Raw genomic sequence first — 17,715 nt, 5'->3', positions numbered from 1 at the left:
CTGAAGTTGCTTATCAGCTTAAGGAGATTTTGGGCTGAGACGATGGGGTTTTCTAGATATACAAACATGTCATCTGCAAACAGGGACAATTTGACTTCCTCTTTTCCTAATTGAATAGCCTTTATTTCCTTCTCCTGCCTAATTGCCCTGGCCAGAACTTCCAACACTATGTTGAATAGGAGTGGTGAGAGAGGGCATCCCTGTCTTGTGCCAGTTTTCAAAGGGAATGCTTCCAGTTTTTGCCCATTCAGTATGATATTGGCTGTGGGTTTGTCATAGATAGCTCTTATTATTTTGAGATACATCCCATCAATACCTAATTTATTGAGAGTTTTTAGCATGAAGGGTTGTTGAATTTTGTCAAAGGCCTTTTCTGCATCAATTGAGATAATCATGTGGTTTTTGTCTTTGGTTGTGTTTCCTTTTTTTTTTAATTGAGACGGAGTCTCACTCTGTTCCCCAAGCTGGAGTGCAGTGGCGCAATCTCAGCCCACTGCAACCTCCACCTCCCTGGTTCAAGTGATTCTCTGTCCTCAGTCTCCCAAGTAGCTGGGATTACAGGCATGTGCCACCATGCCCGGCTAATTTTTTGGTATTTTCAGTAGAGATGTGGTTTCACTATGTTGGCCAGGCTGGTCTCGAACTCCTGGCTTCAAGTGATCCGCCCACTTTGGCCTCCCACAGTGCTGGGATTACATGCATGAGCCACTGTACCCGGCCGTGTTTGTGTTTACTTTTGCATTATTAAATAATCTTATACTTCTTGCTTGGTTTGTGTTATATTAAGCATTCACAATATATATCAAGTATATCAGAATATCTAAATGATATACTTTGAGTTCCAGTGGTTACAGATGAGGCCATCGGCACCTTTAATCTGCCTCTCACCTTCTTTCCTTTTCAGTTTTTTCTTGTGTGTGTCATTCTACATTATCAGGGCATATAACCTTTATATCCTGTCTGACACTCTAATCTCCGTATTTGTTTTATTCTTAGTTCACCTATCAAATTTATTCAGTGCTCATTGTCAGCTCTTTTTTGTGAAATTTCCTCAAAACTCTCCTGTTTCCTCAATAAGAGATCATGAGCAAGATATTCCCTGATTTTTTGGGTGTTCAGAATTGTTTGTAGCTTTTATACTTTAAGGACATCTTGGTTGGATGGAACATCTTTTGCTTATATTTTCTTTCCTTCAGTGTCTTTAAAATGTTTCTGTAGTGTCTTTCAGTGTTAGATATTGCAGTGGAGAAATCTGAGGCTAGTATGACTTTAACCCCTTTTATTTTTCTTTTTAAGTTTTAAAGTCTAATAAATTTTCTAGGTTATGTCTTGTGTTGAGCATTCTGTGTCAGTGTTTCTTGGCACAAAATATTTGTTAAAGTATTTTTCATCCTCCCACAAGAAAACCTTCCTGAATTATATCTCTGTAATTATATTTCTGAATTAATCTTCTCTTGTTTTGGGTTTGTTTAGGAATTTCAATTATGCATGTATTAGATTCCTTTTGCCATCCGCTCTAGCTATAATTTTTTCTGTAATCTCCCTTCAAGTTTGTGGGTTGATTTTTTTTTTTTTTTTAATTTTTTTTAGACGGAATCTTGCTCTGTCACCCAGGCTGGAGTGCAGTGGCACGATCTCGGCTCACTTGTGCTCCACCTCCTGGGTTCAAGCCATTCTCCTGCCTCAGCTTCCTGAGTAGCTGGGACTACAGGCGCCTGCCACCACGCCTGGCTAATTTTTTGTATTTTTTAGTAGTGACGGGGTTTCACTGTGTTAGCCAGGATGGTCTCAATCTCCTGACCTCGTGATCCGCCCACCTCAGCCTCCCAAAGTGCTGGGATTACAGGTGTGAGCCACTGCACCTGGCTGTGGGTTGATGTTTTTAATCAGTTTGGGGAAAATATCAGTCATTATCTTTGTGAATATTGTTTCTCTTATATTGTCTTTTTTTTAGGACTCTAGTAGTAAGTTTTTTAGATCTTTTGATCAGGTTTCACATGTCTATTATACTCTTACTTGTTTGTTCCTCTCTGTTTCAGTTTAGATATTTTCTTTTTTTTTGTTAGTTTTTATTTCATACTCATAAACTTAACTCTGCAATCCAACTAGGCATGGAAGAGAATGAGGAAAATATGGAACCCAAACACCTGCAGCAAGAGCACGGTGATTATAGGATGCTGCAAGCAAATGGAGTGGAGGGGTGCTCTCCTGAGCTACGGAAGGAATGGTCTGATGGTTAAGATAAAGCACAAGTCAAATTTATTAGAATTGTCCACAGTCAGCAATGGTGATCTTCTCACTGGTCTTGCCGTTTCTGGACCTAGAGCACTCCATGGCCTGCATAATATTAATGCTATTGTTCACCTTGCCAAAGACCACATGCTTGCCATCCAACCACTGAGGTCTTGGCAGTGCAGATGAAAAACTGGGAACCATTTGTGTTGGGTCAAGCATTTGTCATGGACAAGATGCCAGGACTTGTATGCTTCAGAATGAAGTTCTCATCATCAAATTTCTCCCTATAGATGGACTTGCCACCAGTGCCATTATGGTGTGTGAAGTCACTACCCTGACACATAAACTCTGGAATAATTCTGTGAAAGCAGGGACACTTATAACCAAATGCATTCTTTCCAGTGCTCAGAGCATGAAGTTTTCTGCTGTTTTTGGAACTTTGTCTGCTGACAGCTTGAAGGAGAGATGCAGCCCAAGGGCATACCGTCCATGGTGATGTCGGGGCTCTGGGTGGTGTCGTTGTCTACAAAGACAGTTCAGATATTTTCTATTGATCTGTCTTCAAGTTCACTAATTCTGTGTTCTGCTTTGTGGTGAAAACATTTAAAAACTACTCTTATAATAATACTCTAGAATGGTGTTTTTCAAACTTTAACATACAAAGGTGTTACCTGGAATCTTGTTTTTTTTAAATTTTTATTTTAGGTCCAGGGGTACATGTGCACATTTTTTATATAGGTAAATTGCGTGTTATGGAAGTTTGTTGTATGATTATTTCATCACCCAGATAGTAAACATAGTATGCAATAGGTTGTTTTCTATTTTCACCCTCCTCCCACCACCCACCCTCACATAGGCCCTAGAGTCTATTGTTCCCTTCTCTGTGTTCATGTATACTCAGTGTTTAGCTCCCACTCATAAGTGAGAACATGCAGTATTTAGTTTTTATTTTTCTGTGTTAGTTCACTTGGGAAAATGGCCTCCAGCTCCATCCATGTTACTGTGAAGGACATGATCTCATTCTTTTTTATGGCTGTGTAGTATTCCATGGTGTATATGTACCACGTTTTCTTTATCCAGTCTGGCATTGATGGGCTTTTAGATTGAGTCTATGTCTTTGCTATTGTGAATAGTGCTGCGAAGAACATACACATGCATATGTCTTTATGGCAGAATGATTTATATTCCTTTGGATATATACCCAGTAAGGGGATCGCTGATTGGATATATACCCAGTAATGTGATTGCTGGTTGAATATATACCCAGTAATGGGATTGCTGGGTTGAATGGTAGTTCTGTTTTAAGTTCTTTGAGAAATTGCCAAACTTCTTCCACAATGGCTGAACTAATTTACATTTCCACCAGCAGTGTATAAGCGTTCCCTTTTCTCTGTAACCTTGCCAGTGTCTATTATTTTTTGACTTTTAAATAATAAGTCAGTCTGACTGGTGTTAGATGGTGTCTCATTGTGGTTTTGATTTACACTTCTCTAGTGATCAGTGATATTGAGCTTTTTTTTCATATGCTTGTTGGCTGAGTGTATGTTTTCTTTTGAAAAGTGTTCATGTTCTTTGCTTTTTAATGTGTTTTTTTTGTTTGTTTTTTGCTTGTTAATTGGTTTAAGTTCCTTAAGATTCTGGCTACTAGACCTTTGTTGGATACATAGTTTGCAGATATTTTCTCTCATTCTGTAGGTTGTTTATTCTGTTGATAGTTTCTTTTTCTGTGCAGAAGCTGTTTCTGTGCAGAAGCTGTGCAGAAGCTGTGCAGAAGCTGTTTAGTTTAATTAGGTCCCATTTGTCAGTTTTTGTTTTGTTGCAGTTGCATTTTTGTCATGAAATCTTTGCCAGAGCCTATGTCCAGAATGGCATTTCCTAGGTTTTCTTCTACGATTTTTATAGTTTGAGGTTTTACATTTAACTCTTTAATCCATCTTAAGTTGATTTTTGTGTATGGTGTAAGGAAGGGTCTAGTTTCAGTCATCTGCATATGGCTACCCAGTTATCCCAGCACCATTTATTGAATAGGGAGTCCTTTCCCCATTGCTTGTTTTTGTCAGCTTTGTCAGAGTTCAGATGGTTATAGATGTGCAGCTTTATTTTTGGGCTATCTATTCTGTTCAATTTGCCCATGTGTTTGTTTTTGTACCAGTACCATGCTCTTTTGGTTTCTGAAGCCTTGTAGTATAGTTTGAAGGTTTGAAGTCAGGTAATGTGATGCTCCCAGCTTTGTTCTTTGCTTAGGATTGTTTTGGCTATTTAGTTCTTTTTGGTTTCATATGAATTTTAGAATATTTTTTTCTAATTCAGTGAAAAATGTCATTGGTAGTTTGATAGGACTAGCATTGAATCTGTAGATTGCTTTGGGCAGTATGGCCATTTTAACAATATTGGTTTCTTCATGAGCATGGGAATGTTTTTTTCATTTGTATGTGTCATCTTTAATTTCTTTCAGCAGTGTTTTGTAATTCTTTCAACTGAACTTTTGATGAACTTTTAATTGATCAGAGTCCCCAGAGCCCCTAGTCACATAGTGAGTTTGCATCCACCTGGCAATTATTTTCTGTTGGGTCTTCACTGAATGTGGGGTGGAAATATGCCAAAAGAAAGAGGACACGTCAGGGAGACTGTGGGGCAACCCTTAAGATTCATGGGGTTTTTACTTAAGTGCATGGCTGTGGTGTGCCAGAGACTGAGGACAGGGTAGGAAAGCTGAGAGAGATTCTCCTGAGGCATGTGAGGACATTATCAAGTGCATAGCAGCATCCTGCAGAAAACTGAGAGCAGGGCAGCAGGGTAAAGGGTGATTTCCTGAAGTACAGAAAGCCTGGGGCATAAAAGGCTGGCAGCTGGCTGTGTAAATCAGAGAGAGAGACAAAGAGAAAGATCAAGATCTGTGCTTTGTGAAGCAGAGAGAGGTTATGATTTATCTGGACTGGAAAGTGGTAGATATTAAGAATTTTACCAGTGCCCAGATTCCTAACCCTGGTGAAGAAAAAGTTCTGATCTAACATCTAAAACATTTGAAGCACTGGTGAAATAAATCAAACTTTAAGCTGAAAGAAAGCTGGGCTCATCTTAAGTACGTGTTAGAAGTATTATTTCCTTTAGCCTCTACTGTTCTTTTACACAGTACTGTCTGTCATACAGTAAAAAGCTATGAGACATGCAATGAAGGAGGATAAAGCGATTCATAATTAAAAGACAAAATAGTCAATAGAAGCAGCCTTACAGATGGCCCAGGTGTTGGAATTAGCAGATAGGGGACTTTAGTATTGTAATAAATATACTAAAGCCTATAGGGGAGGTGAACAACATGTATGAACAGATGTGGAATTTATTTATTTTTCTTGTTTTTTTTTTCTCCTGAGACACGGTCTGGCTCTGTTGCGCAGGCTGGAGTGCAGTGGCATGATCTCGGCTCACTGCAGCCTCTTCCTCCTGGGCTCAAGGCATGCTCCCCACTCAGCCTCCCAAGTAGCTGGGACTACAGGCACATACCACCACACCCAGCTAATTTTTGTATTTGTTTTATAGAGACAGGGTTTTGCCATGTTGTGCAGGCTGGTCTCGAACTCCAGAGCTCAAGCGATCTGCCTCTCCCAACCTCCCAAAGTGCAGGGAATACAGACATAGACCACCATGTCTGGCCCCAGATGGAGAATTTCATCAGGGAAATGAAAGCTGAAAAGAACCACGTGAAAATTTTTAGAACCAGAAAGTACAGAAGAATTCATTTGGTGGTCTTGCAGACAGGACATAGCAGCAGGAAAATATGAGGCAGTCTATACACAGGTCCATAGAGATTACCCATACCAAACCGTAAAAAGAAAGCTGGATGACAGTAAAGCTAAAGAGAGCTTCTGAGATCTGTGGGACAAAATGAAACTAACATATTGGTAGTTGGAGTCCTAAAAGAAGAGTAGACAGAAAGTGGAATAAAAGAAATAATTCAAAAAGTAATGACTGGGTGGGTGTGGTGGCTCATGCCTGTAATCCCAGCACTTTGGGAGGCTGAGGCGGGGGGATCACTTGAGGTCAAGAGTTTGAGACCAGCCTGGCCAACATGGCGAAACCCTGTATTTACTTTGGAACAGAACAGAGGCCTCAGAAATAACACCAGACATCTACAACCATCTGATCTTTGACAAACTTGACAAAAACGAGCAATGGGGAAAGGATTCCCTATTTAATAAATGGTGCTGGGAAAATTGGCTAGCCATATGCAGAAAGCTGAAACTGGATCTCTTCCTTACACCTTTTACAAAAATTAACTCAAGATGGATTAAAGACTTAAATGTAACCCCTAAAACCATAAAAACCCTAGAAGAAAACCTAGGCAATGCCATTCAGGACATAGGGATGAGCAAAGACTTCATGACTAAAACACCAAAAGCAATGGCAACAAAAGCCCAAATAGACAGATGGGATCTAATTAAACTAAAGAGCTTCTTCACAGCAAAAGAAACTATCATCAGAGTTAACAGGAAACCTACAGAATTGGAGAATATTTTTGCAATCTATCCATCTGACAAAGGGCTAATACCCAGAATCTACAAAGAACTTAAACAGATTTACAAGAAAAAGCAACCCCATCAAAAAATGGGCAAAGGATATGAAAAGACACTTCTCAAAAGAAGACATTTATGTAGCCAACAAACTTATGAAAAAAATGCTCACCATCACTGGCCATCAGAGAAATGCAAATCAAAACCACAATGAGATACCATCTCACGCCAGTTAGGATGGCGATCATTACAGAGTCAGTAAACAATGGATGCTGGAGAGGATGTGGAGAAATAGGAACGCTTTTACACTGTTGATGGGAGTGTAAATTAGTTAAGCCACTGTGGAAGACTGTGTGACAATTCCTCAAGGATCTAGAATAGAAATACCATTTGACCCAGCAGCCCCATTACTGGGTATATACCCAAAGGATTATAAATCATTCTATAAAGACACATGCATGCATATGTTTATTGCAGCACTTTTCACAATAGCAAAGTCTTGGAACCAACCCAAATGTCCATCAATGATAGACTGGATAAAGAAAATGTAGCACATATATACCATGGAATACTATGCAGCCATAAAAAAGGATGAGTTAATGTCCTTTGCAGGGACATGGATAAAACTGGAAACCATCATTCTCAGCAAAGTAACACAGGAAGAGAACACCAAACACTGCATGTTCTCACTCATAGGTGGGAATTGAACAATGAGAACACATGGACATGGGGAGGGGAACGTCACACACCGGGGCCTGTCGGGGGATGGGGGCCTCGGGGAGGGATAGCATTAGGAGAAATACCTAATGTAAATGAGAAGTTGATGGGTGTAGCAAACCAACATGACACATGTATACCTATGTAGCAAACCTGCACGTTGTGCACATGTACCCCAGACTTGAAGTATATATAAAAAGAAATAGCTGGGCATGGTGGCACACACTTGTAATCCTAGCCACTCGGGAGGCTGAGGCAGGAGAATCACCTGAGTCTGGGAGGCGGAGGTTGCAGTGAGCCGAGATAGTGCCACTGCACTCCAACCTGGGCAGCAGATGAGATTCTGTCTCAAAAAAAAAAAAAAAAAAAATAATGACTAAGAATTTCCAAGTAGTGATGAAAGATACCACCTCACAGATCCAGCATGTTCGGGGAAACCCAACTGCATCACCTAAGTAAATTGTACTCAAAGAAAACCTTAAAGTTAGCCAGAGATAAAAGGCATCTTATGAAAGCAACAAGAAGAATGAATAATAACAACATCTTATGGTGTTTATCACATATGTAAAGGACAAATATCACAACAAGAGCACAAATGGTGGGTAAATAGAGATACTAAATAAGGTTCTCATGTTGTTTCTGAGATAGTAAAATATTATTTAGAGAAGGACTATGGTAAACTAAGGATGTGTGTTATAATCACTAAAGTACACAAGCACTGTTCCTAAACAGTAAAAGAGGCAAGTGAAATTGTGAAATGTTTTCTATTAACCAAAAACAAAGGAGGGACCGGAGGTCACCAAGAATGGAAGAGTAAGGAGCTTCAGTGATTCATTCCTCTACTGATACAGTGATTAAAGTGGCAAAAATGTCAGAATGAACCTTTTTGGAACTCTGGTATCCAATAAAAAATAACCACCAAGTGAATGCTTAATGAAGAAAGAGGCTGATAAATTTTGATACAAGGGTATTGTGGCACTTTTGCTTACCTACCCACTGTCTCCCATTCTTGGTGGCAGCAATGGGGATAGTGACCTATATTCCTGGTATGGTTTGCTGGTGCCAGAGGAGGTCCATATGGACTTTGTCTCAAATAATTGTGGTTGTACATTTTGACCTGTCTGCTATGAGGGATTGGTTTAGGGGCTTGCTTTTGTTTTGTCCCTCCTCAGAACTTTCTCAGGGTTGGAGTAGCCTCCCAGGTGGCATTTGTTGAAAATATTTGAAGGCATATACAGTCATTCCTTGGTATCTCTTGGAGTAATTGTGAAAAGAGAACAAAAATTCCCAAGTGATTCTTACAGGGTACACCCTTTTATGTCACAGTGTCACGGATATAAAAATTCAATGATGCTTAAGTGTGTGATATAAAATGGAATAGTATTTGCATATAACCTATGCACATCCTCCCATATACTTTAAATAATTTCTCTACTACTTATAATACCTAATACAATGTATAATGCTATGTACATAGTTTTGTATTGTTTAGGGAATAATGACAAGATTTAAAAAAGCCTGTATATGTTCAGTACAGATGCAATTTTTTTCCTGAATATTTTTGATTCACAATTGGTTGAATCCATGGATACAGAACTCTGTGGATTCAGAAGGCTGACTGTACTACCTTCAGCCAGTCAGAAGAAGGGACAACATTTGGGGCAAGCAGCAGAGAGACTGAAAAATCTAGGAAGGGAGAGAGTGGGGAAGGAGATACAGGAGGTATAAGGACTTTGCAAAGTGTATATTGGAGAATCCAGAAGTCCATGTACGTACCAGGGCTAGACCTATACTGAAAAAAGACCTGAGAAGACCTTAAGCTTGTACTTTTGACTGATCTTCCGGCTTTGTTTGAGCAGGAAGTAAAGGCTAAGGCTGAGTTATAAGTGGCCTTGGTAAGCACTGAAGGAGAGCCCTAAGTCAGGCCAGTCTGCAAAGACTTAGGAGAGTATTATTATTTTTTTTTTCTGTTTTGACTCTAGGCATTTAAGGAAATTTGTCAAATTGCGAGATGACTACTAAGCCAATGGAAAAGAGACTTAAGTGATCACATCACAAAGAATTTACTCTTTACAAAACTAGTTTAAAAAAGTCACTAAACAAATATAACCCACAACAACAGCAAACTCTGGGGAGGGAGAATAATCTGATTTCCAGAGTTACCACATCATAATATTCAAAATGGCTGGATTTTAACAAAAAATACTGTGAGACTTGCAAAGAAACAAAACGTGTAGCTTATTCACAGGGGGAAAAAAAAGAGAATAGAAGCTTTCCATGAGAAAGCTTGATCATTGAACTTACTAGAGAGAGATTTTAAGTCAGCTGTCTTAAATATACACAAACGGCTAAAGGAAACCATGGGCATAGAACTAAGGGAATCCAGGAGAATAATGTCTCATTAAAAAACAGAGGAGGCACAGAAGAACAAATGGGACTGTTAGAACCAATAGAAAACAAATATCAAGATTATAGACTTAGGCCAAACCATATAATTACATCATTAAATGTACATTGAATAACCATTTAATAGACCAACACAAACTGGGTTAAAGAAAGCAAGATCCCAAGCCTATGGTGTTTAGAGGAAAAGTACTTTAAAGATGAAGACATAGAAAGGTTATAACTAAAACGACAGAAAAAAGATATGCCATGCAAATGTTATGCATAAGAAATCTGTTATGTCTGTATTAATATGAGACAAAGTAGACTTCAAGAAAGGGAATATTACTAGAGAAAAAAGACATTTAATAATGGTGAAAGGGTCGGCCAGGTGTGGTAGCTCACGCCTGTAATCCCAGCACTTTGGGAGGCCGAGGTGGGTGGATCACCTGAGGTCAGGAGTTCGAGACCAGCTTGGCCAACATGGTGAAACCCCAGCTCTACTAAAAATACAAAAATTAGCTGGGTGTGGTGGCACATGCCTATAATCCCAGCTACTCGGGAGGCTGAGGCAGGAGAGTTGCTTGAAACCGGGAGGCAGAGGTTGCAGTGAGCCAAGATTGCGCCACTGCACTCCAGCCAGGGTGATAGAGTGAGGCTTCATCTCAAACAAAACAAAACAAAACAAAAAAGGATGAAAGGGTCAATTTGTTGAAGATATAAAAATCCTAAATGACCATGCACAGTTAATAGAGCTTTAAAACAAGCTATAAGCAAAACAAGCTAAAGAAGCAAAAATTGAGAGAACTAAAGAGATAGACACATCTATAATAATAGCTGGAGATTTTAACATCCGCTTTTTAGTAACCAATAGAAGAAACAGACATTATCTCAGTAAGGTTTTAGAAGATTTAAACCACACTATCAACCAAAACTTGACAAAATTGAAATTTTAGATCATTATACCCAACAGAGTACACAGTTTTCAGTTGCTTATATACTTACTGATGTAGATCATATGATGGGCCAAAAAACATGTCTTAATAAATTTTAGAGAACTGAAATCATACAGCATGTGTTCTTTAATTAAAATGAAATAAAATAAATAAAAACAGTAAAATAATCAGGAAACTTTCAAATATTTGGAAATACTTCTGAGTAACCCAGGGCCATAAAAAATCACAAAGGAAATTAGAAAATATTTTGTCATGCAGGGTAGTCTGGAAAAAAAAGGAAAATATTTTGAATTGAATGATAATGAATACATAACATCCAAAATTTGTGGATGCAGTAAAGCAATGCTGAGAAGAAATTTTATAGTTTTAAATACTTATGTTAGAAGGAAAGAAAAACTTAAACGATCTAAGCTACCCACAAGAGAAATTAGAAATAGAATGGTATGTTAAACCCAAATAATGTTAGAAGGAAAGAAATAAAGATAAGAGCTGAAATCAATTAAAGAGAAAATAGACAGATTAGAGAAAATAAGTAAAGCCTAAAGTGGTTTTTTGAAAGTATTGATAAAAGTGATAAATCTCTTGCAATACTGATGAATTAAAAAACAGGGAAGACATATTTGTAATGAAGAGGAGACATCAGGGAATATTATGAACCATTTTACTTTAAATATTGCTTGAATGGCTCGGTTGAACAAAGTTGACACAGGAAGAAATAGAAAACCGGAGTGAACTATATTAAATAAATTGAATTTTTTTTTTTTTGAAATGGTGTCTCGCTCTGTTGCCCAGGCTGGAGTGCAGTGGTGCGATCTCGACTCAGTGCAACCTCTGCCTCCAGGGTTCAAGCAATTCTTCTGCCTCAGCCTTCTGAGTAGCTGGGATTACAGGTACCCGCCACCGCATCGGGCTAATTTTTATATTTTTAGTGGAGATGGGGTTTCACCACGTTGGCTAGGCTGGTCTCAAACTCCTGACCTCTAGTGATCTGCCTGCCTCGGCCTCCCAAAGTGCTGGGATTACAGGTGTGAGCCACCGTGCCTGGCCTGTTTTTCTTTTTTTGGCCAGGCACGGTGGCTCGTACCTGTAATCCCAGTACTTTGGGAGGCCAAGGCAGGTGGATCACTTGAGCTCAGGAGTTCAAGACCAGCCTGCGCAACATGGCAAAACCCATCTCTACAAAAAAATACAAAAATTAGCCGGGTGTGGTGATGTGGTGTGCCTGTATTCCCAGCTACTCGGGAGGCTGAGGTGAGATCGCTTGAGCCCAGGAGCTTGAGGCTGCAGTGAGCTGTGATTGCGGCACTGCACTCCAGAGCAGGCAAAAGAGCAAGGACCTGTCTCCAAAAAAAAAAAAGTTTTGTTTATTTTTATTTTTATTTATTTATTTTTTAAGAGAGGGTCTCATTCTGTTGTCCGGGCAGGAGTACAGTGGCTCGATCATAGCTCACTATAACCTTGAACTCTTGGGCTCAAGTGATCCACTTCAGCCTCCCCAGTAGCTAGGACACACCACCATACCAGACTAATTAATTTTTTTTGAATAGATGGGATCTCGCCATGGTGTCCAGGCTGATTTTGAACTCCTGGCCTCAAGTGATCCTCTCAGCCTCCCATATTGCTGGGATTACAGGTGTGAGCCACTGCACCTGCTCTGAATTTCATTTTTTTTTTTTTTTTTTTTTTTGAGATGGAGCCTCACTTCAGTGACCCAGGCTGGAGCACAGTGGCACAGTCTCAGCACACTGTAACCTCTGCCCCCTGGGTTTAAGTGATTCCCCTGCCTCAGCCTCCCGAGTAGCTGGGATTACAGGTGACTGCCATCACACCCAGCTAATTTTTGTATTTTTGTATATTGGCCAGACTGGCTGAATTTCTGATAAAAGAACTTTCCCACCAAAAAAACTCAAGTTCTAGATGGTTTCACTTGTGAATTAATTCTATGACACATTTAAGGAAGAAGTAATACTAACTTTGCACTAACGCTTTTAAAAAAATATATTTATTTTTTGAGACAGAGTCTCACTCTGTCACCCAGGCTGGAGTGCAGTGGCGTGATCTCGGCTCACTGCAACCTCCGCCTCTCAGGTTCAAGCGATTCTCCTGCCTCAGCCTCCCAAGTGGTTGGGATTACAGGTGCCCGCCACCAAGCTCAGTTAATTTTCTGTATTTTTAGTAGAGATGGGGTTTTGCCATGTTGGCCAGGCTGATCTCAAACTGCTGACCTCAAGTGATACACCCATCTTGGCTTCCCACAGTGCTGGGATTACAGGCGTGAGCCGCTGTGCCCAGCTACACAAACACTTTCAGAAAGCAACAGAGGACGAAACATTTTCTAACTCATTTATTAAGCCAGCATAACCTTGATCCGAAACCTAAGGAGATTAAAATAAAATTGTCCAGGTGTGGTGGCTCATGCCTGTAATTGCAGTACTTTGGGAGGTCGAGGTGGGAGGGTCTCTTGAGGCCAAGAGTTTGAGACCAGCCTGGCCAACATAGTGTCTCTACATTGTCTCTACAAAAAATTAAAAAATTAGGCAGGTGCTGTGGTGTGCACCTGTAGTCCTAGCTACTTGGCAGGCTTAGGTGGGAGAATTGCTTGAGCCCAAGAGTTTGAGGCTGCAGTGAGCTAGGATCACACCACTGCACACCAGCCTGGGTGACAAAGCGAGATCCTATCTCTAAAAAAATATTCCTTTTGGCCGGGCGTGGTGGCTCACGCCTGTAATCCCAGCACTTTGGGAGGCCGAGGCGGGTGGATCACGAGGCCAGGAGATTGAGACCATCCTGGCTAACATGGTGAAACCCCATCTCTGCTAAAAATACAAAAAAATTAGCCGGGCGTGGTGGCGGGCGCCTATACTCCCAGCTACTCGGGAGGCTGAGGTAGGAGAATGGCGTGAACCCGGGAGGCGGAGCTTGCAGTGAGCCGAGATCCCACCACTGCACTCCAGCCTGGGCGACTGAGCAAGACTCTGTCTCAAAAAAGAAAAAAAAAATGTTCCTTTTAAACATAGATGTAGAATCCCCTTAATATTAACAATTTAAATTCAGCATTATATAAAAAGGATAATACACCACAACCAGTGTTGTTTATCCGAGAAAGGCAAGGTCAATTTAACAACTCAGGAGTAAATCAGGTGTGATAGTATAATGATAGATTCAGGTCACTATACATTTGTTCAAGTCCATAGAATATACAAAATCTTGAGTGAGCCCTAATGTAAACTATGGACTTTGTGTAATTATAGTGATGTGTCAATGTAGGCTCATCATTTATAACAAATGTTCCACTCTGGTGGGTGGATGTTGATCATGGGTGAAGTTATACATGTGTAGGGGAAAGGGTATATGAGAAATCTCTATATCTTTTTCTTAATTTTCCTGTGATCCAAAAACAGCTCTTTAAAAAAGGTGTTTTTAAAAATAAATCAGTGTAATTCACCATTAATAAAATAAAAGAGAAGAACATGCAGTCATCTTAGTATATGCAGAAAAAACATTAGGTAAAACTTACCACCATTTATTATGAAAAGAGTCCCATCATCCAAGAATGGAAAGAACCTCCTCAGTCTAATAAGGGCATCTATGAAGAACCCACAGCTAACATCATTTTTAATAATAAAACCTAGAATGTTTCTCTCCTAAGCTTGGGGAAAAAAACAATGATATCTGCCTTCACAACTTCTATTTGACATTGTTTTGGGATCTTAGTTAATGCCAATAAAGCAAGAAAAGAGGTAGCAAGCATAAATATTGGAATTAAAGAAGTAAAACTCAGATTTGCAGATGATCATGATTATGTTATTAGAAAACTGTAGACAATCCATCATGAAATGCCTAATATTAGTTACGGAGTTTGGCAAAGTCTGAGAACAAGGTTAATGTATTTAAAAAAAAAAAAACAAAAACAAGGTCCAGGGTTCAAGTCCCTGTTTGGGTGCTCCATTTCTTTCATGGATGAAGCTGGAAGCCATATCCTCAGCAAACTAAAGCAGAAACAGAAAACCAAACACCACATATATATTCACCACATATTCTCACTTATAAGTGGGAGCTGAACACTGAGAACACATGAACTCAGGGAGGGGAACAACACACACTGGGACCTGTTGGGTGGTGGGGCTGGGGCAGGGAGAGCATTAGGAAAAATAGCTAATGCATGCTGGACTTAATACCTAGGTGATGGGTTGATAGGTGCAGCAAACCACCATAGCCCATGTTTACCTATGTAACAAACCTGCACATCCTGCACATGTACCCCAGAACTTAAAAAAAAAAAAAGTCAGGGTCTCACTGTGTTGCCCAGTCTGCAGTGCAGTGGCGTGATGCATAGCTCACAGTAACCTTGAACCCCTGGGCTCAAGAGATTCTCCTGCCTCAGCCCCCTGAGTAGCTAGGACTACAGGTGCACACCATCATGCCTGGTTGATATTTATTTTATTTTATTTTTTGTAGAGACAGTGTCTTCCTATGTTGCCCAGGATGGTCTTAAACCGTTGGCCTCAAGCCATCCTCCCACCTCCGCCTCCCAAAGTGTTGGGATTACAGGTGTGAACCACTGTACCTGGCCATAAAAAATGAATCACATATTTCTATGTTCCTCTAATGAACATTTGGTGAAATTATGTAGCATGCTTTATGGTAGTATAAATTATATTGAATACCTAAGGATAAATATAATGAAATATGTAGGATATTTAGTAATGTTTTGAAAATAGCAAAACTTTGCTGAAATATTAAAGATTGAAATAAATTTAAAGATAATGTGTTCATGGGTTAGAAGACTCAATATTGTAATCTCAATCAATATCCTACCAGGCATTTATTTATTAATTTATTTAAGTTAGAGAAGGGAGGCTGGTCTTGAACTCCTGAGTTCAAGTGAAACTCCCACCTCGACCTCCCAAAGTGCTGAGATTACAGGCTTGAGTCACCATGCCTAGCCCAGGCTTTAAAAATATATAATTTGGTAAGCTGATTGAAAAATTTATATGGGCCTAGAATAGTTAATATATGGTGTATCCTAGAGAATGTTCTGTGCATTTGAAAATAATATGTATTCTAGTGCTGTTGGATGGGACATTTTGTATGTCTCTTAGGTCCATTCGGTTTATTATGTTGTTCAAGTCCACCATTCTCTTACTCATTTTTGGTCTGGATGGTCTATCCATTGTTGAAAGTGGTGTATTGAAGTTCTCTACCATTACTGTATTTCTGTCTATTCTCCTCTTTAGATCTGTTAATATTTGCTTTATGTGTTAAGATGCTCTGATGTTGGATGCATATATATTTACTACTGTTATATTCCCTTGATGAATTGACCCCTTAATCATTATATAGTGACTATATTTGTCTCTTATAAAATTTTTCACTGAAGCCTATTTTGTCTGATATAAGTATAGCTACTCTTGCTCTCTTTTGGTTTTCATTTGGATGGAATATCTTTTTCCCACCCTCCACTTCCAGGCTATGTGTGTTCTTAAATCTAGGTCGAGTCTCTTACAGGCAACATATAGTTGGATCATGCTTTTAAAATCCATTTGGCCACTCAGTGTCTTTTGATTGGAGAATTTAATCTATTTGCATTTAAAGCCATCATTGATAGGTACTCACTGTTAACCTTTTGTTAATTTTTTTAACTGTTTTGTAGTTCTATTATTTTTTTCTCCTCTTTCTGTCTTCCTTTGTGATTTGGTGATTATTTGTAGTGGTATACTTTGATTCCTTTCTGTTTATCATTTATGTATCTACAATAAGCTTTTGCTTTGTGGCCGGCTGAGTCTTTAATACATGTTATAGTTGTAACAGCTGTTTATAGGTGATAACAACTCAACTCTGCATATAAAGAACTTGACATAACATTGTGACTGTAACTAATAACAATGTATAGTGTTCTTGAAAATTGCTGAGTAGATTTTAAGTGTTTTCACCATAGAAAAATGATAAGTATGTGAGATAATACATATGTTAATTAGCTCAATTTAGCCATTGCACTGTCTACCTACCTACCTATCTTTCAAAGCAACATGTTACACACAACAAATGTGTATAGTTTTTATTTGTCAATTAAAAATAAATTCAGGCCAGGCATAGTGACTCATGCCTGTAATCCCAATACTTTGGGAGGCTGAGGTTGGAGGATCACTTGATCCCAGGAGTTCAGCCTGGGCAACATAGACCCCCATCTGTACCAAAAAAATAAAAATTAGCCAGATGTGAGTGTAGCATGCACCTGTAGTCTCAGTTACTTAGGAGGCTGAGGTGGGAGGATCACTTGAGCCCAGGAGCTCAAGGCTGTAGTGAGCCATGATTGTGCCATTGCACTCCAGCCTAGGCAACAGAGCAAGACTCTGTCTCAAAAAAATAAAATAACACCAAACAAACTCTACAACTGTAACTTCTCTCCCACATTTTATGTCACAAATACTCTGAAATTTGATTATATTCTTGCCTTTACAGTGAGGTTTTTTTTTTTTTTTTTTTGCTTTTTGAGATGGAGTCTCACTCTGTCGCCAAGGCTGGAGTGCAGTGGTGCGATCTCGGCTCACTGCAAGCTCCACCTCCTGAGTTCATGCCATTCTCCTGCCTCAGCCTCCCAAGTAGCTAGGACTACAGGTGCCCGCCACCACGCCTGGCTAATTTTTTTATATTTTTAGTAGAGGTGGGGTTTCACCGTGTTAGCCAGGATGGTCTCGATCTCCTGACCTCGTGATCTGCCTGCCTTGGGCTCCCAAAGTGTTGGGATTACAGGCGTGAGCCACCGCACCCAGCCTGCAGTGAGTTTTATACTTAATATATTTTCATGTGTGTGTTAGCATCCTTTTATTTCACTTTGAAGCACTCCCTTTAGCATTTCTTGTAAGATAGGTCTAGTGTTGATGAACTGCCTCAGCTTTTGTATGAGAACATATTTA

General features: G+C 39.6%; 1 protein-coding gene and 1 pseudogene across 10 annotated transcripts in view; one reads left to right on the top strand and one right to left on the bottom strand.

Annotated features, from left to right (window-relative positions):
* Positions 1-17,715, top strand: part of DOCK3 (dedicator of cytokinesis 3) — a 735,525-nt gene that overhangs the window by 45,568 nt on the left and 672,242 nt on the right. The window lies entirely within an intron of this gene.
* On the bottom strand, positions 2,199-5,249 carry LOC134761139 (peptidyl-prolyl cis-trans isomerase A-like; annotated as a pseudogene).

Source organism: Pongo abelii, chromosome 2, assembly GCF_028885655.2.
Source record: "Pongo abelii isolate AG06213 chromosome 2, NHGRI_mPonAbe1-v2.0_pri, whole genome shotgun sequence".
Taxonomy (NCBI): Eukaryota; Metazoa; Chordata; class Mammalia; order Primates; family Hominidae; genus Pongo; species Pongo abelii.
This window is presented reverse-complemented; position numbering and strand designations above follow the sequence as displayed.